This window comes from Micromys minutus, assembly GCF_963924665.1.
Source record: "Micromys minutus genome assembly, chromosome: 13".
In the NCBI taxonomy this organism is placed as follows: Eukaryota; Metazoa; Chordata; class Mammalia; order Rodentia; family Muridae; genus Micromys; species Micromys minutus.
Genome location: NC_137982.1, coordinates 2,321,868 through 2,338,157, shown reverse-complemented (window position 1 = coordinate 2,338,157; position 16,290 = coordinate 2,321,868).

The window sequence follows — 16,290 nt, the reverse complement described above, 5'->3', positions numbered from 1 at the left end:
TGGGATAAAGATGTTAGAGCCTCCAGAAACTTCCCAGTCCTGTCACTTTCAGAGACTGTGCCCCCTACTTCATCTCTGAGCTCAGTCAGTTAGTTCTATTCTGCTTGGTTCACTGAGGCCAATGCCAAAGGTCCAGGGCTCCTTGAAGCCAGGAAACGCCAAGCCTGGCCTTGGGATGGGGCTGAATCTTTTAAGATTAATAATCCTGCTGTGTCACAGCCTCATAATTAAGTGCCTGTTCATCCGCATTATCGTTGCAATGATTTGTTGATCTCTGGGTAATAAAAGTCCACCTGCCAAGTCAGGGGCCTGAAGACAGCTCCACTAGAAATCCTAAGGGAGACTGGTACCTTCATGTGCAGGAGGCTGCCAGAGGGAAGGGATGGAGTGCCTACATCTGGGACCAGGGATCCTGTCTTAGCTTTCCAAATGTGCTGTGGCTTAGAGTTAACCATGGGACTCCCCTACTGCACTCAGGAGTATCTGAAGCTAGGGCTGGCCTAGCCTTGGGCATATGGTCTAGTAGACCCCACTGGACAACCTTAGGGACCAGAGTTGCTGCAAAGTAAGTGGGGATGACCCTAGAGTGCTGTGTGTCCCCACTTGCACACACACACACACACACACACACACACACACACACACACACACGTGCACACACGGGCATGCACCTGTCTCTCTCCAGGACGGGGTCTTTGGCTTTTTCTCTCTCCTGCTTCACTGTCTCCATCATCATAAAGTGGGACAGATTCCTGTCCCCCACTTCTGAGAAGGAGGGCTGTACTGAGAGGTGGTGCAGCTGCAACGCACAGCCAGTCTCCCAGATTTGTACCTCCCCCCAAATCCTTCCCCTATTTCCCCACTACCCACCCAAATCCTGTGGCCCCAAGGCATTCTGGGCTAGCGAACCCTCCCAGCTATCTGGGTCATGTTCTGTCATGGCAAACATGCATCATTATCTTCTTGGATGTTGGTTTGTGAGAAAGGTCCCCGGGAGCAACCCCAGTAGCTCAGGTCTTGTAGGATCAGGAACCTCATCTGGCTTGAGACCCTGTGCTCTGGAAAGTGGTTAGAGTAGAGAGAGTATCTGCCTCTGATTAACAAGCAGGGTTGAGGCTCTTGGCCACAGACATCACCTGGTGGCCGCCCTTTGCCATCCCCCCTGACTGTCCTCCAGCTGACAGGAGCCAACACTGAAGGACACACTCGATTTCTGCATCCTATGCCCTCCCGTGGGGAAGGAAATACCTGCCCTCCTGGAACTCAGAGCTACCTGTGTTTGTGGGCCAGTGTTAGTACTTAGCTGGACACTGGAAACACCCATGTCTGGGGCAAGTCAGGAGCCCTGTAGCCCTACACCATGGTTATGTGTAGTACCTAAAGCCACGATGCTCAGTGAAGATTCACACAAAGACTGACTTATTTTACTTGGGGGCTTTTTTCTTTCTTTCTTTCTTTCTTCCTGTCTTTCTTTCTTTCTTTCTTTTTTTTTTTTTTTTTTTTTTTTTTTTTTTTTTTTTTGGTGATGAAGAGGTTTATTCCAAATTTTAAATAACTTGTAAATTCATTCAAATCACTTCATTTTTCAGATGTGTCATTGTCCATGTGTGGTTTGGGGGAGAGTGTTTAGAATTTCATTTCAAAGTGCCCAGGTCAGGATTCCTGCATGACACTGGGGTCCACAATGGTTCCAGGATCTGATAACAAAGAGATAGAGACTTAGCTCTCTGCCCAGGCTGCTTTAGCCCCTCCTCTGCGTGCGATGGGCACGGTTCCTCTCTAAACATTCTGGTAGAGCCACACTGACTGACTCTGACTTTGAAGGCTTCTGCCTTAAAATGGGAAAAAGCCTAGATCCCAGCCCTGTAGGAAAGAACCCCTGTCACTAATCCCTCATGACCCCACCTCGACTTCCCCCTGATCTCAAGCAATGCTGAGACACAGAAACAAAAAAAGTCCTTTAGTAATTTCTAGTGGGGGGGTGCTTTTTTCAAGTTAGGCCTAAAACACACATAGTAAGACCTCACCAACCCCAACTCTGAGGAAGAGAAAAGATGAAATCATGAATTAATAAAGGATATTTGGTCAAACATAACCTCCCTTTAAGAATCGATGTTAAAATTACAGTTATTAGCCATATTTCCTTTCAGGAGCAGTCAGAGTCACTTCAGAAGGTGAGGCAATTAATTTTCAAGTTTATGTTACACATTATAACACAGCAGGCCATTAACAAGATGGCAACATTAACCTTAATGTACTTGGCAAAGACAGCTGTGGACAGAAGCGAGGGAGGCTCCTGAGCTGCGTGGACACAGGACATCCAACAGGCCAGGGCTGAGGGGCTTTACCCCATGTCCCCAGCCAGGTGAAAGCCATTATCCAAGTTCACCAGGCTGGTGGATGCTGTCCACCAGGGTGGGAAGTCATAGTGTCCTGCTCCAGCCCTTGGTGGAAAAGGGTTGCCCAGACTCTTCCTGGAGGTTAGCACCTTGACAGATGCTGATGAGGATCCAGTGAGACGTGAGGCTCTGTTTGGGTTTTGATCAGAGATTAGGGCTCAGTCTGGAGCTGGGGTTAGAGGGCAGAGATGTGTGCCTCGTGGCCTGAGGATTTCTTCCCACAAGCCCTTCAGAGAGGGCACCATGCCCCCCACTTTCCAGGAAAGCTCCTGCTCAGGCAGGATCTGTCAGTGCCACCAGATGGGGCTAACCTTCCTGCCTGCTGTGACTTCAGAGCCAGTGAGCTTGCCCTTCCTTCAGGTCCTCACACACTCCTACTGGTTACCCCTGGCTGCTCCTTACTGGTGTACAGGGCAGGTTCTATGCTAGTTAGAGAGCCTCCTCTGGAGGCCAGACAACTGGGAGGGGATGAAGCTTCTAGGGATTTGGCTGGGGCAGGGAACAAGCCTGCTCCTGCTCCATCTGGACTTCATAGGCTTTTAGCAAGTTTTCTCGATAAAGATTGTAGCTGGGAGTGGCTGGCAAGGAGGTGTGGACTGTGGCTATCCCCAGAGCCTGGGCAGAGGCTGGGCAGGAGAAAGGTTTGCCCGGGGGACAAGCCTGGGCCCCAGATCAGCTTCGGATCTTTTTCTTGGTATGCGGCCTGCTTCTCCAGGTCCCAACGCAGACGCCAGCCAGCCATTAAGCCACAAGGAGAACTTGGAGCAAGGAGACCATGACAGTGTTCCACAGCTGAGCCAAGGTGACAACTTTGAAAAAGGTAGGGACATTAGATCTGGAGATGTAAAGAGTGGAGAGTCCAGGAAGGGTCAGACCTGAGGCCAGTGCTGTTGTTAGCTAGGGAGGGACTGATGGCCACCTCCAGGAAGTGGCCTAGCCTAGCTACCCCAGCAAAGCATCCTCTCCTAATCTTTGTGGCTCTGGGGACAAAAGCTTTGTGGCTAGAAGTATTTGGGCAGAGCACAGCAAGATCAGGTTCACCCTAAGGTTTCTTTAGGCACGAGGGGTGCTCCCTCACCTCTCCTAAACAAAACAGCAGAGGCCCCAGTAAGGGCACCTATGAGACATTCCCCAGCAGACCCTAAGTGTCAGGGCTGGCTGGCTTCCAGCTCAGCATAATCCTGTCCCTTGTCCCTGTTGCCTGGCTGAGCCAGGCAGGTACCTGCATCATTGTACAACATTATACCTCATGGCTGGGCAGGAACAGGTGGCTTCACAGAGGAAGGCAGAGGGCTGGAAAAATGAGATTCATTCATTAATTCACTCATTCATTCACCCATTCACTTACATGGTCACCTGTTCCCTCAATGGTGGTGTTTCTCAAGGCCTGAGCCAGGCCTGGCTAGCAGCATGGAGCATCTAGCATCCAGAGTCCTTTGCTATCTGTATCAAACCTCAGTGCTGATAGCTCCTCCCTCAAATTCAGATGTCCCGGGTCTCTTTGTGAGTGGGCCTGCAGCTGCAGAAGGCACTAAAGGAAGCCCTTCCTCCTCATCGAGCTCCCCACGGTGTTGAGGACCACTGCTTTCTCGGCCTCCCACCTGTGCCCAAGAGTGGCGTATCTGCCTCTGTGGCCGTATCCTGAGAACACTGGTCACAGCACAGTCATGGGCCTCTATACTCCATGTGGCCAGACCTCAACTGATTAATTACATCCCCGACAACCCTACCGAGATAAAGCACTTTCTGAGGACCTGGGTGGATGTCAGGACTTGGACCTGTTTTGGTGTCTACTCTCTTACCTAGCACGATCAGCCAATCAGCCGGAGACAGGCAGCCCAAGGCGCAGATAGACTCAGCCTTGACTTCTTGTATGCTAAAGCCAGTCCAATCATTCTCATTAGAAACTCTGAAAAACAAACAAAAAAGCAACTCAAGAGAATAGAAGCTACCTTGCCCAGTGTGTGAGAGCCTAGAGGGCTCTAGCCACGGAAGCACTGCCTAGGACCCCCAAACTTTGGTGTGCCATGCCGCTTAGTCACCCCTAGACACCAGGTAGACACAGTCTTGAGACCCCTTTGCTACTTATGCCACTGCCCTAGTTTGTTCCCTGGGGAGAACCTTCCTCCCACCCTGTAGGGCCAGTTGTGACCTCAGTTAGCCCTGAGAGTAGGATCTGAGAGTAGGCCAGCTAGTTAAAGCAGAGCTGATGTAGGAGGGACAGGGGACCGGGATGGTATCCCTCTTTTCTTCCATCTTGCCCCAGATCTCTGTCAACAAGACTCAGATGTATCGAGACGAGCCTGCTGGGTCTCACACCTATAACTTTAAATTTAAAAAGCCATGTGTTTTTCTGGGCTCCAGCTGCAGCCCGGTGTGGCAGCCCCATAAAGACCATGTTATAGTACAAGTCATTACACGCCAGTTTACTGTACACACATTTCTAAATGGTTCGGCAAATAGCAGCCCACTCCCAGGCAGGGAAGGAGAACAGCTTCATTTGGGGTAACAAATGATCCTTGATTTGATTTTAAATGCAATGACAGCCAAATTTATTTCTGATTTAATCACTTCCCTGCACCATAGAGAGCGGGGCGATATTAAGTCACAGTGAGCAGGCTGCGCACTTCACAGAGAGACGACCATACATTATGTTTACAGGGCAGAGCGGGGCCGCTGCACAAGGCACACCGCTAGAATGGGTATTTTTGTCATTTGCACAGTAGCTTATAACATTATTTCTTCCTGCTTCCAATTTTTTAGTAATAAAAATATGGGCAACGCAATTCTCTTTGCATTACAGATAAACCATCTTGATTCTTTATTAAATTATTTTTATTAATCTGAAGTGCTGCAAAGTGTCGGGGCAAATAAATCAAGCTGGCGGCGGTCGTTCCCCTCTGCCGGGAGGAGCTCCATAAAGTGTCTTGGGCAAAGCCCAGTGCCCGGAAAGGCCCAGCTTTCTCGCTAACCCCTGTCTGCCCTGCTTCGCAGACTTGTGCACTCGGCAGAAGTTGACAGTAATGGGATATGTTTGCTCTTCAAGATACAGCTGGGTTGGGGAATCGCTCTACCATCCCCTGGTTCATGTTATATTTAATTAGGAATTACTCTTGGCTTCGCTCTTTGTGCCAGCCTGGGAAACACCCCTCCCCAGGAGGACTAGGTAAGGAGGGGTTTCCTTAGAACCTCTAGAGAGGCAGGGTATATCTGGGGACTATGCTCAGGGTCATACTGTAGCAGTGGCCCTGGGCTTGACAGAGAAGGGTCTCTACAGCTGAGGGTGGGCAGGGATGAAGCGGTCCTGATTGCTGGCTCCCCACTTCATCCCTCCCTGTTTGTTTTTTCTTCCCAGGGTGGGGATAAGCAGTGAGAGAAATGGGGTAGGATCCTTAGAGGACATCGTCTCTTCCTGAAGTCGTCGATTTGCAGCCCCTGCCATAGACCCATTTAGGAGCAAGGGCTTAGCTACGGAGATGCTCTTTCATCAGCATCTCTCCCCTCTGCTTCCCTAGCTGTCTCGTGCCCTGGGGAAGCTGGTTTGGTACCACTCAGCTCTGTACAGCTGCACCACAGAGAAGTCTCTGGGGTTATGTCCTCTAGGATGTTGGGGTCATTGCTGCCTAGGGAGTTCTGACGTATCTGCTCTTGGGTGGGGTATCTGACAAATGGGAAGGAGGTTGTCCTCAATACCCAAACACATGGCTGGGCCTGGAGTTCAGAAACATTCCAAGGGTCTCCTGGCTTCAGTGGGGCATGCTGTGGAGCCAACTGATGGTTAAAGGCTAGAATAATATGTGTTTTGGTGCTAAGGCTTTGTGACCTCCAAAATCCCATTAGTCATGAGGTTCTGTGGCCTTGACATCTGTCCTGTCCTAGATGGCCTCTTGAATGACCAAGTCCTTTCACTTTGGGTTGTGCTCCTCTCCATCCTCAAACAGGAGGCAAAGGTGCCGATCCCACAATGGTCAGCTGTTAAGAATTGTGTTAGCTGACTCTGCTGTCCTAGACCTGGTAATCCAGACAAGCCCTGCCCCATGGCTAAAGCACAGCTTCTGGCTCAAGAGTAGAACGTCCACACCCATATTCCAGCCTCATTTCCCCAGTCTGTGGGCATGTTTCCCCCAGTCATGGTGGAGGCTTGGCTTCTGTGGACAGAGATCTGGGGCAGGGTACGGTAGGAGAATGGAAAAGAATGGTACAGTGGGAGAGTCCGATGGAGACACTGGAAGAGGAGCTGGGAGGACCATCAGGGTGACTTACCAGCTCTGTGGCCTGAGCACTTGAAGTAAAAGGAACCCAGGGGTCACTCCCACAGAACCTACAAATCTCTGCTCAATGCCAAGAGTTCAGTGCTGAGTGTCTCTATGACAACCCCTGGGGATGGAAGGTTCTCGTGTCCCTATTTTCCACCACCTAGGCCAGGAGTCATTTGTGGCCTGGCTCTACCACACAGGGCTCCTGATCTCCTTCAAGCCTGTAGGTCCCTTACCTGGAAAGCCTTCTTTCAAGTTGAGAGTGTCTCTGGGGCTTGGACTGTAAGCTGTGTATATCTAGGGAATGAGCAGAGTTGGGGTGGGGCAAAGATGCTGTCTGGCTGAGCATCAGGAGAAGATGGAGTCCCTACCCCTCCTCAACAGGAAACATGAATGCATTACTGTGTCCCAGCCTCCCCAGGGGGCTCTGGTACCGGCTTGGCCATTAGGCTTAGGCCATCCCATCTGACACCACGAGGGCTAACCGGACAGGGCCAGCCTACCAAAACTTCTGGTTTTGCTGGAACGATAAAGTGGCTGGGGTGGGAAAGGAACGAATATCTGGGACAACTCAGGCAGACAGTCCCTCCTTTTATTTGCCTCGGTTTCCAATGAGAGTATGGCTGTACTGGACAACCACATTTCTGCTGCCCAGGCTGGAAATTGCCTCACAGGGACCATGTGGATGCCCACTGTGGTCGCTGTGGGAACTAAGACCCTGGTTGCTGGCTGCATGGGCAGTGCCCGACTCACAGAGCTCTTTTTTTTTTTTTTTCTTATAAATAAAAACATTTAATTGAGGCTGGCTTACAGGTTCAGAGGTTCAGTCCAGTACCATCAAGGTGAGAGCATGGCAGCATCCAGGCAGGCATGGTGCAGGAGGAGCTGAGAGTTTTACATCTTCATCCAAAGGAAGCCAGGAACAGACTGAACATCCTCAGGCAGCTAGGAGGAGTGTCTCCAAGCCCATCCCCAGAGTGACACACTTCCTCCAACAAGGCCACACCTTCTACTAGTGGCCACTACCTTGGCCACTACCTGGGCCAAGCATATGCAAACCATCACATTCCACTTCTTGGATCCCATAGGCTTGTTCAAACACATAAGTCTGGGAGCCATACCTAAATATAGCATAATAAAACGTACATTTAGTCCAACTTCCAAAGTCCCCATAGTCTGTAGCAGTATCAACAATGTTAAAGATCCCAAGTTCAAAGTCTCTTCTTAGATCCATCCAATCACTTAACTGTAATCCTTGAATTAAGTCAGGCAACCAGCTGGGCAATCTCCAAATTCTGCCATCAATTGCCCTGATGTCAAAGCAGTCTTCAGATTTTCAACTCCTTTTTCATCTTTGTTGATGGCAACAAACTTCTTTCTCTTGGGCTGGTTCCACTCCCTGTTAGCAGCTTTTCTTGGTACATAACCCACCGCTCTGGCATCTTGGGGTCTCCAAGGCAATTTCAATGTTACGGCTTCTCATTTCAATGTCTGGGATCCATACATGATCTTTTGGGCTCCTCCAAGGGCTCTGCCCTCTGTAGCACTTCAAGCTCAGGTTGATCCCCAACCAACACCTTTGCTATTATTCTTGATCATCCCATGGTACTGGCATCTCTAATATACTGGGGTCTTCTGTTGCAACTAGGCTTCATCAATAGCCTCTCATAGGCTCCCTTCATGGTGTCAAGCCTCAAATCCTTTGCAGGACCCTTTCAGTCCTGAATTATCAACCACAGCTGAGGCTGCACTTTCACCAATGGCCTTCCATGTCCTCTCACAGTCCCAAGCCTCAGCTGCTCTTCATGACGCCTTCATGCCTCAAAACTAGTAGCACCTGGGTGATTCTTACACATTACCAAGTACAGCTGCAGCATGAGGTACATACAACCTTGGCTATCTCTGGAACACAGTTTTTTTCCTCTCAGAAAACATTTCCTAGAAGATTTCACCTCAGTGATGCTGGTTTCTTCTTAATCACCACTAATTTCTTAGCTCCAGCTAACCAGCATCGATTGTCCCAGTGTCTCCTTCTCTTCTTAAATATAAGGTCAGAGCCACATGGCCAAAGCTGCCAAGTTCTGCTGCTTGCAGGAGCTGGAGCATGGCCCCTTGTTCTAGTACATTATCACCAGATTCCTCTTTTCTAACTCCTTCACTACCTAATCTTTCTTGGTAGATTGACCTTGAATTTAAAGATCTGTATGCCAGTCTCCTGGGATTAAAGGTGTGTACCACCACATCTGGGTTTAAGCTTTCTTCACCTACAACTTGCTCTATTGTAGTCTGACCTCAGATATCTGCTTACTTTTGCCTCCTGGGATTAAAGGTTTGTACTAAATTGCCTGGAGCTAATTTAGCTGGGTGGGGTCTTGCCCCAAGGTTTCTTAATTCAATTTGAATTTTTTTTTTTAGATTTATTTACTTATTTCATGTATATGACTACACTGCAGCTGTCTTCAGATGGTTGTGAGCCACCATGTGGTTACTGGGAATTGAACTCAGGACCTCTGGAAGAGCAGTCAGTGCTCTTAACCGCTGAGCCATCTCTCCAGCCCTGAAATTCTTGAATGCAGGATTTAGCTCCATTTCACTTCTTGGTGTCCCTTTAATATATCAAACCATATATTTTGTATCTTTCCTTTCTCAACTTGCTCCTTTTCATTAAAATGCTCTTCATAAGGGTGAGCTTTAGTAACCACACAAAAGAATTTACATCAGTCTGTTTTGAGACTTCCTTTTTCAAAGCAATTAATCTAAATCTCTTCATCTTAAACTCAGGCAGACTCTTCGACAAGGGCAAAAAGCAGCCATGTTCTTAACCAAAATACTACAAAAACAGTCTGTTGGCCGCATACTGAAATTCTCCAATGAAACTGCTTGATCCAAGTCAGCACATTTCAAATCACTCTCAGTAATAAAGTCTTCTATATTCTTATTAGTCCATTAAAGCCACATTTAAAGCCTTCCACAGCTTTCCAAATCCAAAGTTCCCAAAATGCACATTCTTCTAAACAAAAGCATGGTCAGGCCTATCACAGCAATACCCCAGTCCCTGGTACCAACTTCTGTGTTTGTTAGGGTTTTATTGCTGTGAACAGACACCATGACCAAGGCAAGTCTTATAAATAAAAACATTTAATTGGGGCTGGCTTACAGGTTCAGAGGTTCAGTCCAGTATCAAGGCAGGAGCATGGCAGCATCCAGGTAGGCATTGGTGCAGGAGGAGCTGAGAGTTATACAACTTCAAAGGAAGCCAGGAACAGCTCACAGAGCTCTTAAAGGACACCCAGGTATAGGAGGCATGTGTAGTCACCTAAAGATGGAACCCCCCATCCCAGGGCCTTCTGTCATGTGCACCTTAGCACAAAGACCGGAGGGATGGTAAGAATGGTAGTACCATGTCTCCAGCAGGCTTTCTACCCAGGACAGGGCAGTTCGAATACCAGGTAGGTGCTGGACTCCTGAGTGCTCCTGTGGGAGGGCCCAACCTCTGTTCTAGCTGGGACATTTCTAGACGAAAAGCTAAGTGCCCCAGAGGAAGAGGCGGTATGCCATAGTGGATAGAATAGCTCGGGTTCCTGCCATCCTCTACAGCTCAGGTCCTCCCAGACTCAATAACGAGAAGCCAGAGTCTTGGATAGTGGCCATTCTGTGCTCTTGTTCCAGCGTCTCAGTGCTGCCCTTGTGCCACGTGCAACTCCCTCAAGCCTCTTGGTGAAAGAAAGGAAGGGACCTTATCCAGGGGCAAAGATGGGGGCTTTAGCAGATTCTCACCTAGGGATCCAGACACCCTGTGCACCTGCAGGTAGGGTCATCAAGAAGGACCCTACCTGTGCCTTTGTGCCCACACACTCTGTTTTCAGGGCTGTGCTCACTTTTGCCCTGGCACGTATGTGTGGGTGTGTTCGTGTCATGCCATGGTGTGCATGTGGAGTACCGTGGACAATATGTGGAAGTTGCCTATCTCCTTCCACTCTAACGGTCCTGGGTATTGAACTCAGGTCATCAGAGTTGGCGGCAGACCTTTTTACCTGCTGTCCCTCCTGCACGCTTGTGTGACAGGCTGCAAACCATATGCCACTTAGGTTGACTAATTTGCTAAGATGATCTGTGAGACTTGGGACAATATTTTACTAGTTCAGATCCAGGGTGATGCACAGGACAGAAGGGGAACGGGGGTTCCTGAGTAATTTGGGGGAGGGCCCAATCCCAGTGCCAGCTCACTTAAGCTTCAAGAAGATCAAACCAGTTGAGGAGCTTCACAGAGGTGACAGCTCAGAGGCACAGTCCTCAAGTTCAGCCTCCAGCCCTATCTTTTCCTAACGCCAGGTGGTGACAGTACCAACTCTAGTCTATGTTCTTCCTAAAACTCTCATTCTGAGGATACGGGGACTCCTCAAACCCCTGCCACCTCCTTAAACCTCCCAAAGTCATTCTTACCTCTGTGGTTTTTCTAGTATTTGAGGAGCTTGTGTCTTGAACCAGGGACGAAGGCCAAATTTATCTATCATATTATACTTTTGGGAAATTCCTGGGGATTGTTAGCCTTGTGAAGGAAGAAGTTCTGATGCTACTACAAGGACTAGTGTGTGTGTGTATTTGTGTGTGTGTATGCACATGTTCATTTGTGTACACATGCACTCTAGTTGAGTTAAAACTTACAAAACTATGTATTTGGAAATCCTCAAGGGAGGAAACAGCTGTGTCTGTGTCAAGGACGCAGGAGCTCACTAGAAAGGCTGACAGTGGAAGCAGGCAGAGGCAGGGTAACAGAAGCCCTGGGCTCTCACTGGAGTGTTTTGGCACGTTGGGTCTCTGTTAAATGGAGTTAGTGAGGAAGTAGGCAGATGATCAGAGACAAATCTCCCACACAGAAGGAAATTCCAAGTCACTTAGGTGCTTGATAGCCTACTCTTCACGAGTGAGGGCACTGTGACTTGTTTTCCTAGGGGCAGGAATTGGATGGTAGCTTACAACCTAGCATGGGCTAGTCAGGTGATCAAGACTGACAGTCCGCACTGACAGGCAGGATGAGGGCGGCCTCTACAGGCCAACGCCATGGCCAGGGAAGGTAGAGCACAGATGAAGGGAGACAAAAACCCTTGTCCGGATGGACTCTGAGCTATCAAGGCCTCCAAGGGAGAGAACTTTGAGATACTGTCACAGCCAAGTGGAACTCAGGCAAATGCTGGTTATGAGGTGTAGTGTTCTGGGACAGGATAGGACATCAAGTGCAGGCAGCGAACCTGGATGCAGGTTCAATTATTGAAAAAGAGTAGATTCCTGGGACAGTGGTACCAGGGGCTTCTGGGATATAAAGCCTCACAGTTCATAGGCTGGGACATGTGAACTGGGTCCTGGCTGAGTTTCTTCAGCCTCAGACCCCAGGTCACTTTGTAAACTGGCTCAAGGCATAGTCCTGGCCCTGGCCATCTCTGGGCACAGAGCTGCTGTTCCCTATCTTATGTCACAGCTATGAGGCACAGACTCCCCACAGAAGGAGAGTCTGGTAGAGGGCTGAGGGGCACTGTACCTCACTCTGGGAGGAGGGAGGGAGAGAGAAAGAGAGAGAGAGAGGCTGGAATAACCACATTTAACCCATCATAATGTGGAGAGTTTTGTTATGAAAAACATCAGAAAGCCATTAATGTAAATCATGAAATATTCATCAAGGAAGTCACTTAAATGTCTTGTGTTCCCAGAAGTGGCGCTGGGTTCTTCCTGCATCCGGGCGCGGAATACCAGCTACTGAACATCTTCCTATGCATTAGTGCTGATCTAGAAGCCATAGCTCATACCACAGGCAGTGGCCCCTGTGCCCTGGCTCACCTAATGGGGGTGGGACGATGTTGTGGAAACCATGATCATCATTTTCCTTTATGTGTCACTAAGAGTGACAATTGTCTCACCAGAAATCCCCTGGATCAGTTCGTCAACAGGCAGTCCTGCCTGAGAGCGGCAAGGAAGGCAGCTGCTGGGGAGGAGGTGGACAAATCATCGGTTAAGACCCGTCACTGTGTTTTCAGGAGATCCAGGTTCAATTACCAGCACCCACATGGCTGTTTGCAAACACCCTTAACTATAGTTCCAGGGTACCCTCATGTGGCCTCCATGGAGACTAAGCACACACGTAGTGGACACGTACACATGCATGTATGCACACATGTGCACGCGCGCGCACACACACACACTCTCTCTCTCTCTCTCTCTCTCTCTTTCTCTCTCATGTGCACAGGTAAAATAGTCATAGATAAAAAAAAAAACAAAAAAATAAATATGTCTTTTAAAAAGAGGGCATGAGGGCTGAAGAGATGGCTCAGTGGTTAAGAGCACTACCTGTTCTTCCAAAGGTCCTAAGTTCAAATCCCAGCAACCACATGGTGGCTTACAACCATCTGTAAAGGGATCTGATGCCCTCTTCTGGTGTGTCTGAAGACAGCAACACTGTACTCATATACATGAAATGAATAAACAAATCTTAAAAAAAAATAGGGCATGAAGGTGTGAGGGAGGGGGGATGGATCTGGAAAGTGGGGGTGCTGCCTGGGAAATGGAGGTCTAGTCCTCTCTAGGCTCTGCCTGTTCTTGTTAGTTCTAAGGAGTTTCCTGGGAGTGGAGCAAGTCAGAGCAGAAAGGTCCAGGTGAGGCTGGGGCTGGAAGTGGGGAAACTCTGGCTTTTCTTTGCTGTGTACAACACCTGGCCCAAGATATCCCACCTGGGGTGGTGGGACCCCCTGGAAGAGCCTGTCATTTTGTTAAAGGGAGTCCAAGGGTGTGCTACTGAAGGTTAGTGCCCAGGACTTAGGATGCTAAAGACTTCTGCAGGTACAACAGCCTCGGTAAGAATCCTCTCCACAGTCCTGCTGTGTCAAACCAACACACAGCCCGCTTCAGCAAAGAGCATGTGGCCTTCCAGCAAGCCAAGCCTCTGCAGGCCCATGCTCTCAGATCCCAGGGACATGGGTACAGGGTGGTTAAAGACACTGGTTACAATAGAACTTTGGTTCCAATTCAATGATTCCCATGGGTATAGCCTTCTTATGTGCACAGACAGAACTGCCGAGTGTTTGGTGTCCCTGAGGTTGACCAGATACTTGGTGCCTCAAGCCTGTTGGACCATACTCTGATTACCAGCACAGAGGCACCATGGGTCCACAGGGTACCAATGTCTGTCCCCTTCTTTTTTTCCTTCTCCTCCAGTTCTTTTTTTTTTTTTTTTTTTGAGACAGGTAGCTTTGACTGGTCTAGAATTTGCAGTAATCCTTGTGTCTCTTAAATTCCTGGAAATCACAGCCACCTTTTTTTGTTTCTGACCCCCAAGTGTTGGGATTACAGGCCTGCCAGCAAGCTCAGGAAGGGACCTTGTTTTTTTTTTTAACATAACCTTTGTGATACTGTCCTGACATATTCCACAGAGAGCTGTGCTCTTGAACCCCTTCATGTGCATGGGTTGGTCTATATCATGTCTTCCCTTTTCGGCATCTTAGGCTTGCTAGGCAAGCTTTTTATTTTTATTTTTATTTTGTGCACTGGTGTTTTGCCTGCATGTATGTTTGTGTGATAGTGTCAGATCTTGGAGTTACAGACAATTGTGAGCTTCCATGTGGCTGCTCCGTCCCCTGGAAGAGTAGTAAGTGCTCTTAACAACAGAGCCATCTCTCTAGCTCCCTAGCCAAGCTTTTTACCTCTGTGCTAAATCCCCAGCCCTTCCTTCTAAACAGCCAGGGGCAGATATGGTGACCACCCACTGGCACACAGGCATACTGGGGAACGGGAGGGCCCAGGAGGACCTGAAGAGGCAGTTCCAGAGGTCTGTGAAGTGGAGTCTGGGGAGGGGAGGGCCTGACTCTGAGCCTGTGGGCTCTATTATAGGTGCTGCCTCAAGTGAATCGCAGGGAAAGGTGAGGGTAGCTCTGTTTGCAGGGGGGAGCATCTGGCAGCAAATGCAATCTTTGAAGGTTAGGAAAAGAGGTTTTCTCCGGGCAGGCTGAGATAAAACAGCAGCCCCATGAAGATTATGCCAGGAAAGGTGGTTTTTTTTTTTTTTTTAAGAAGGCACTTTGGAATGTGTCCTTTCCCACAAGAACAATAAGGCAAGGGGCATCATGAAATCTGATTTTTCACTTACTGTGAATTTAGTGAATTGCTATGATTTATTGGGCACTTGGGCTGGTCTATAATAGCTTTAAACAGTAGAAACTGTCCCGGGAAGCTGCTGCAGAGAGGTTGCAGGAGGCTCTGCTACTTCATCCGGTCTGAGGAACCACCTTTTCTACTGGCACAAAACAGAAGGCTGGCATCAGGCCAGAAACTTTTTGTTTCAGAGACACCGATGTGACGCAGAAAGTCTAGGTAGGTGTCTGGTCCATACCTCCAGACAGAAAGCCTGTGGTGATTAATGTTACATAGGTCTAGCCTACACCACAGATAGAACTTGAATTTAGGGTCTGTGCTGGTCTGGGTCAAGCATTCCATCCTGTCACTCTTATCACAGAAGACACAGAGTGGCCTGGTCCAGGAGCCTGACAGTGGGCAGTGCCCCTGTGCTGGGGAGGGGTAGCCTGCCCTTGGCTCTGTAACTGATGTTGCTCTAAGTTGGTAGACTAGCAAGATGACCTAGTGTCCCCTTGGCTCCTTCAGGAAGAAACAGAGCCCAGCAGCACAGTTGAGGGCCAGCTCCCAGATGACTGGAACGGTGGCTGCTATCTCATTATTTTGGGAGCTGGGAAATTACTATTCATGACAGTAAACTTAAAAATGAAATAATAAGTCTGTCCTTATAAAAAGCAAATTGCAATGTCGGAATATTCATGAGCTGTGACTTCATGGGAAATGGCAGCCGCGGGGAGATTAACATTTGGTTAAGTCAGCAGCAGCAGAACTTAGGGAAATGTGCCTGTCAGTCTGAGGAGATGGTGATTAATACTTCCTGTTTGCGGCCCCTTAACGGGTGCATTTTAATGTAATAATTAATTAACCTTGGGGATCACTCACATTTCACAACTCCTGATGCTGTGGCTCGGGGGGAGGGGACTCTTTCTGCCTGGTTCCTGTCCACCTTGGGCACTGGATCCTTAGGACTGACCTCCCCAGGAGCTGAGAGGTCAAAATTGAGCCCAAATGTCACTGAGAGGTTTGTGTGTGCAGGATGGGGTGGCATAGGCAGGACAGGAGACAGTAAATGCCTGAGGACTCCCCATAAAGGTCCCCAAACTCATGCCCACTTGGAACCTGAGAATGTCGCTTCGCAGGAGTGGCTCTTTGTAGGTCCATTGGTGTAAGATCTCAGATGAGCTTGATCTAGAGTTTGGATGGTACTAAGTCCAACAAAGGGTTTCCTTATAAGAGGAGAGAACACAAAGACTCATCGGGAACAGGCCAGCTATTTGAGACAAGGTTAAGGATGTCCAGGACATGAGAGAGCCACTGGAAGCTGGGAGGGGCCTGGGATGACCAGTGCAACTGGCAACTTGATGATGACTCCTGGCCCCAGCGCAGGTGAGAAAGCATTCCTGTTGTTTCTAGCCACAGAGTCCATTTGTGGAGCTGTAGCTATCCCAGGACACTCTAACAGTGGTTGGCCATGGTGGCAGGTGTTGAGGCAGCTCAGGGAGGCCTTAGGGGGAAGGATA